Raw genomic sequence first — 7,936 nt, 5'->3', positions numbered from 1 at the left:
TTACACATATACACACTTATGCATCTATGCATTGTTGCATACATTTATTTATGCATTTATGCATGCATGCATTAATGTATTTATGTGTTTATGCATTCATTCACTTGTGCGTTTAGGAATCTATGTGTTTATGCATCTATGCATTTACATATTTATGTATTTACATATTTATGCATTTATGCATTTACACACTTATGCATCTATGCATTTATACATATATTTATTTATGTATTTATGCATTAATGTATTTATGTATTTATTTGTTTATGCATTCATTCACTTATGCATTTATGCATTTATGTGTTTATGTCTATGTATTTACATATTTATGCATTTATGTATACATGTATTTATGTATGTATCTATGTATTTGTGCATTTATGGGTTTATGCATTTATGCATTTACACACTTATGCATCTATGCATTGTTACATACATTTATTTATGCATGCATGCATTAATGTATTTATGTACTTATGCATTCATTCACTTATGCGTTTATGCATCTATGTGTTTATGCATCTATGTATTTACATATTTATGCATTTACACATTTACACACTTATGCATCTATGCATTTATGCATTTATGTGTTTATTATTCCTACTGAGTTCAGAGGAGGTAGCCAAGTTAAGGGAACAGTTTGGACAGACAGACAACAGCATAAGGGACATCTCCCTCTCCAGTTTTTGTGGGAGCCATGTGAAGACTGTGTAGCACATGTATTACATATATGGTGTGGGTCTCAGTCCTTCCTGTAAATTCTCTTTGATTGGTGGCTCAGTCTTCTAATGCTCAGGTTAGATGATTCTGAGGGTCTTTGTATGGACTTCCTGTTCCTTCAGTGGCCTTCAACCCTCTCCCCAAAGACACCCCTGAGTCCTGTCCAATGTTAGTCTGTGGGTCTCTGCATCTGTTATAGTCTGGTTCTGGATTCAGACTCTCAGAGGCCAATGATGCTAAGGTACTGCCTGTAAGTATTATACAGTATCCTCAGTAAAGTTAAGGTTTGTTGCTTGCCCATGGGAAAGTTCTCAAGCTGGGCAGGATATTGTTAGGGCATTCCTTCAGTCTCTGCTCCATCATTTTGATTAAATTTCTTTTATACCAGACAAATTTTGGCTGGAGATGGTTTAGGTTCAGGAGGTGTTCTTAACTCTCCAAGGGGCCCCTGCCTGGCTGCAGGATGTGGCCTCTTCAGGGTCCATAACTAATTTCCATGCATTTCACCTAAGATTACTCACATGGACTCCTTGGTACCCTCCAATTTGTCATCTCTCGCACATCTTAAATATACCCCACCCTTTGACCACCACCTGCTGCAAATTTCAATCTATTTTCCTGGCCGTCTGGTCCTCTCCTGTCTCTCACCACACCTGTTCCTGTTCTCTCCCCCTTCTCCTTTCTTCTCTGCTCTCTTAGGCTGTTCTCTGTCTTCCATCTGCCTCTTATGACTGTTTTATTCCCCCTTCTGGGATTGAACCATGTTCACTTGGATCTTCCTTCTTGTTTAGCTTCTTTTGGTCTATGGAGAGCAGTGTGGATAACTTATACTTTATAGTTAATATTAACTTGTCTGTACATACAGTCTTTTCCTTTTCTGTGTGGGTTAACTCATACTGAATGATAGTTTCTAGTTGTATCAATTTGCCTGTAAAATTGTGATGTCCTTGTTTTTAATAGCTGAATTGTATTCAAGTTTGAAAATGAAACATATTTTCTGTATCCATATTTAAGTTAAGGGACATCTGGACAATTTCAAGTTTCTAGGTGTTATAAATAAAACAGAAATGAACATAATGGAGCAAATGCTCTGGTGGGTATATGCCTGAGCAGGAACTCTAAGTGAAATTCTTCCTCCTGCTAAGTCATAAATTATGGGAAGGAGTGGGCAGATTATTTCCTAGATCTAGCAAGGTGACTTAGTGCCATCCTCACTTCAGAAGATGAACACATCTCTTGGTACATGGTGTGCAGTTACAGATCCAGTAAATGCCTTTTTGCCACTATATCTCCATTAATATCACCAGAAGCAATTTGCTTTATTTGGCATTGACAGTGGTATACCTTTATATTTTTGCCTTGAGAATATATTATGTTTGCAGCCCTGTGTCATAACTAAGATAGAAGGGATCTTGATCATCTCTTTCTTTCAATAAATATGATATTACTGATCTAAAGTTTATATTAGGTTGAATTTACCTAGAGAGCACAAGGTGTCAATCAATTTGTAATCATTGGTAACCCATATGGGCATCAGAGGACAGAAGATAAATCTAACTAAAATTTAGTAGTCTTCTAATTTAGTGAAATGCTTAGAAATCTAGTGTCGTAGGGTGTTCAGAGACATTAATTCCAAAGTGGAAAATAAGTCATTGCACTTGGGCACTCCCACTACAAAGAAAGAAGCACAACAGTTAGTGTGCATATCAGAACTCTGGAGACACCACACTCCTTCTTTGGATTTGTTAAGCAGCCAGTTTCTCAAATAGCCCAGAAAGCTGCAAGCTTTCTGTTGGGGGCTAAAAACAGAAGGAGGTTCTGTAAAAGGTCCAGGATGCTGTGCAGGATGCTCTGCCAGTTTTATGGTCAGAAAGGAATTTGTTTGGAGCCTTTGGCAGTGCCTTATTGTGAACCATAGGTTTTGAATATTGGTAGACCAGCACTCTGTCATCATTGCCTCAATCAAATTATTTTTCCTTTTTAAGACAGGCCTTGGCCTGATATTCTATGTTAGTGGAAATTGAGCAAGTTGAGTCAGGGGAACGTAATTGATCCTAAAAAAGGCACACACAAGAGCTGATCAGATGCAACTCAAAGCAGGATCTTTATTCTATTGGATATAACTCGGGCCTCCTCCCCCAATGCACCACCATCATTCATGATGGTTTTGATGGTGGGGGAGCCCCGAATGTCTATAGGGGAAGACTTTATGGTAAGCATCAAGCAGAGAGTATATGTGCAAGCATTTAATTGGAAAGCTCCTGTGGCCTTTAACATAATTGGCTGGTGCTGGAGGTCATATCATAAACCTAAACTTCTGCTCCCATCTGCATTGATGGCCAGTTGACAAGGGATGGGCTTGTAACCTGGGGATGCAGTTTTGTTGGAGGGAATACTCTGAGACACTGGTCTTGCTGAGGGTGTAACCTGGAAACTCTGGTGTTGTTGAGGATTAACCTAGACACTGGATTTAGGCTCAGGCTTTGTTGGGGGGAACTTGGAAACTAGTGCTAGGTGTCAGCCTGTGAGTTTACCTGAGTTCAAAGTTATGTGTGGTTCTCAAAAATGGAGTCTGACTTGCAAAGTTATGGCATCTCAGTGAGGAAAGGAAAAGCAGATGTTTTAGCCTCTGTAGGCCAAGACCTGACTCACATGAAATCAGGTGACAGTAGATTCCTGTTATCCATGATTTTACAGCAACACTCTGGAGACACATAACTGCTCTTGTCCCCCACATTGACTCTGATTCACTGTAAGTCTCAGGAATCAGATACTTTCTAGGGATCTTCACAAGAAGAGATCACTAAAAAAAAAAAAAAAAAAAGAAAGAAAAAAGAAAAAAAACAGGTAAAAAGATAAAGATATTTTTAAATTAATATGTTTTTGTCTGTATAATAATTCAAATATGTATATGTCATAATTTAAAGAACAGATGTGTTTTTCTTGTATGAGTGAGGACTAAATTCAATGTGAATAACATCTCTTGGTCTAGGCGTTTAAATCCCTTTAAAATTAATTTAGAACCTTAAGGGATACAGACTGTGTTGTGTACTAGAATTTGGATAGGGATCAGTGAGATGCCATTTGGATATATGTATGTTTACTCATATCTTGTACTTAAAAGTAGACAATAAAATTTAAATATATGCCAGGTGGTAGTGGCACACTCCTGTTATCCAAGCACTCTAGGAGGCAGAGGCAGGCCAGTTTTTGAGTTCGGGGCCAGCCTGGTCTACAAAGTGAGTTCCAGGACAGCCAGGGCTATACAGAGAAACGCTGTCTCGAAAAAACCAAAAATAAGAAAGTAAGTAAGTAAATAAATGAATAAATAAATAAATAAAATTTAAAAATATATCCTTACATTACATATTCCAAAGATAGATTCAAACCCATATTATTAATTTATATTTATTTTACCTGTTTGGATTTTTTGAATAAATATGTTTTCATCCTTTCATGTAGCTTCTCGCAGCTAAGTTGAAATGGTTTACCGGGGCAACTGGAAGGAAAGCTGGGGATGGAAAAGAGTGACAGGAGAAACATGGAACCGAGAAACGATTTCCTGCTCAAGGCTCAAAGTTTTATAAAGGTCTGCAAATACACATAGGAGGAGCAAGACCCCTCCCCCATAAGCTGGAAGCAAGTCCGCAGAACTGGTTGTGCTTGATCAGCAGGAGGCTGGGATCAGGGGGAGGCTAGGGTCCTTGGAGAACAATGAGCTTCACCTTGGTCTAGCTCTCCATTCTAGGTGGGAAGCAGTGGCTAGCAGAGTTTTGAAACTCCTGCTCCAAAAGGCTGGGGGTAGGGCACACGTTCATATAAATATTTAACTTTAATGTCATAAGAATCAAAATGAAATAGGGCCATGTTAGCAAGTTTAATTTAGTTGTAATCCATTTGCTATGATGTACATGATATTAAATACAAACCATGATATCATGTGAATAGTCTATACATAGGTAATAAAATGGCCTATTTTAGTAAGCCATGCATTTGTGTTTGTTTATAAGTAAGGTAAAACAAATAAACAAAAATCTTGGTTTGTTTTTGTTTGTTGCTTCTTTTTTTTGGGGGGGGGGTTGGTTTATTTTTGGTTTTTTGAGTCAGGGTTTCTCTGTGTAGTCCTGGCTCTCCTGGAACTCACTCTGTAGACCAGCCTCTGCCTCCCAAGTGCTGGGATTTCAGGTGTGAGCCACCACGCCCGGCTGGCTTGCTTGCTTTCTTTCTTTCTTTCTTTCTTTCTTTCTTTCTTTCTTTCTTTCTTTCTTTCTTTCTCTCCTTTCTTCCTTTCTTCCTTTCTTCCTTTCTTCCTTTCTTCCTTTCTTCCTTTCTTCCTTTCTTCCTTTCTTCCTTTCTTCCTTTCTCTCTCTTTTTTTGGGACAGGATTTCTCTGTATAACACTGGCTCTCCTGGAAATCACTCTGTAGACCAGGCTGGCCTCAAACTCATAGATTCACCTACCTGCCACCCAAGTGCTAGGATTACAGGCATGCACCACCACTGCCTGGCTAAAACTGTTGTTTCTAAAAATCAATATTTAATATTAGTAACCTGGGTGATGCATTGGGTCATCAATTCCTGGGTCAGATTGATATGGCCAATGCACCTTGAGTAAAGGTCTAGGCAAGCTGTTCACCATGATTATGGGAAGAAGACAAGTGCTTTGAAGAAAGCTCAGGCACAGGTCCTGGTAAGTGAGGAGACCTGGCTCAGAGAGGGGAGGAGCAGGCAGATGACCAGCCTGAGCTGGAATGTTGTTTCCTCCCACAGGGCTGGGTGGGGTAAGATACCTCCTGGAATCTTATTTCAAAGGTTAATGGGGTGCAAACCACTCCTGAGATGTTGAAAAAATGTGGCCCTGGATAGGAAGCACACTTTGGGTTAAGACCAAATATCTGTTGATATTTTAACAATGTATCCTAATGCTGGAGGGAAACATGGAGACATTATATGTCCTTCTGCCATTGTAGACCTGCTTTAGTGTCATTTTCTTTCTTTTCTTTGAGGGATGCACAATGATTTTTATAGAGAAGGAGTAAAATTCAATATTCCCTTTTAAAAGATGTAAGTTTAACAGAAGAAGAATATCTCAATAGAAAAAAAGGGTATCAAGGCTATGAACAGGGCTGTTCAACTGTGACCTTCTTTGAGATATTATTCTAACAGGAACTCCATGAAGTACAATGCTACCAAGCATCCTGGACATTTACCTGCTTCCTGTAAGAGTGTATATATTCTGGTGAATGTCATTATTCTTGTTTCTTTATCTAATAGAGACCATAACGAATGGTAAAATTTGTAGCTGATTACAAAAGATTCAGTGAACACCATGTTTTTTTTTAATTGTAATTGTTATGTCATCATTATTATTCAAGGAAGATTTATTTTGGGGTCCATAATTTGGTTTTGTCATTCCTTAACATCTATATTAGACAAATACCAGCAGCCCTTGAGAGCCATTCAATGTCACTTTCAGATAACTTCCATTCATTTTTAGTGACAATTGTCATTTAAACATTTATTTTTAGGCATCATTTGCATGTGTGTGTGTGTGTAGGAGGGCATGAATTAGTACTATTAGTATTTTCTTTCAATATAATATTATCTAAATTGCTTTTTATTCTTATGATGATAAATTTTATGCTAGGTATTAAATATTGTAATTCTTAAGCATAGGAGAATGTGAATATTGTTTGTATAGCATTTAATTATTTATGCTAAAATTTCAGATGAGAAATATACTCAGTATGGTTTTATTTCCTGGTGCATATGGCGATGGAGCTACTTCTTTATTGATATGAATGGTTTATAAGTTATCCTGCAAATGAACAATTTAATCTCTTCTCTATTTGCAATATCTCTTCACTGCCTTTTCTGCAAGTAGAATGCTGTACTATTAATGCTGAATATTCTAAGATTATTTGGAGTCCTCTTCAGCAATGTGTACCTTTAAGACTGGAATAATTTTATGGAATGTTATTATGATTGCCAAAATATATGCCATTTGTGCCATGATGTTGCTATGATACCCATATTTGGTTTGTTTTATTGAACTCACATGATTCTTTCCTACCAAATTCCTAGACAACAAAACATTGAATTACCATTTTGCTCAGAAAAAAGGTGCTTCCATAATGAATAAAAAGGGACCTAAATGACAAAATGTTCTTGGGAAACTTGACAGTGGGAATAATATTCTTATCACAAAGTACGGTTGGAATTTTTAAGAAATATTTCTCTTCTATCCCACTATTTAATTATTTACTATAATGAATTCACATTAAAGCCTACAGATATACTCCGCACACATCTGATTACAGCCAACCTGTTGATAATTCTCTCTAAAGGTGTGCCTTACACAATGGCATCTTTTGGAATGAAAGAGTTCATCCATAATTTTATTTGCAAACTTCTTTTGTTTATTCACAACTTGGCAGAAGCATGTCTTTGGCTACCACGTGCCTCTTGAGTATCCACCAGGCCATCACCATCAGTTCCCAGAAATTCTGTTCTAAGAATCATAAAGTTACATGCTCAAACTATTTTGGCCAGTCTATATTCCTCTGCTGGTTCATTTATATTACTATAAATTTCATTTTCCCTGTGCTTGTTCATAATAAAATGATTCAAAATAATATAACAGAAAAAAGAGATTTTTTTATTCTGCTCCTCTTTGGGTCGTGATAAAAATCGTAGAATTACTGTACATAGCATTATTGGTATTTCCTGAAGTCATGTGTTCTGTGCTCATCATCTGGCCCAGTGGTTCCATGATTGGCTTTCTCTACAAACACCAGCAGCACATTCAACACATTCGTAATATGTCTATTTCCCGTAGAACCTCTCCTGAGTCTAGAGCCACCAAGAATATCTTTCTTCTTGTGACTACATTTGTAGCTTTTTATACTTTCTCCTCCATATTGCAAGGTTTTGTTGCTGCTTCATATAAGCCAAGTTTATGGCCAGTGAACCTCACAGCCATCACTTCTATGTGTTTTCCCACTTTGAGCCCCTTTTTCATGAGTTATAAATTCCATCCACTCAAATGCTGTTTACTATGGATAAATAGTGTCAAAATCAAATAATTGCTTTACAAGTGTACAGATGGTATATTTTTAATATTAATGCTGTTAATTATGTGTTTTATCACTTTTGTCCATCCAAATTTCAACATGAAATTGATGAGGCAAGCTTCTAATCTGTATAACATAAT

Source organism: Apodemus sylvaticus, chromosome 23, assembly GCF_947179515.1.
Source record: "Apodemus sylvaticus chromosome 23, mApoSyl1.1, whole genome shotgun sequence".
In the NCBI taxonomy this organism is placed as follows: Eukaryota; Metazoa; Chordata; class Mammalia; order Rodentia; family Muridae; genus Apodemus; species Apodemus sylvaticus.
The sequence above is the reverse complement of the archived record's forward strand: the minus strand, read 5'-3'. Positions refer to the sequence as shown.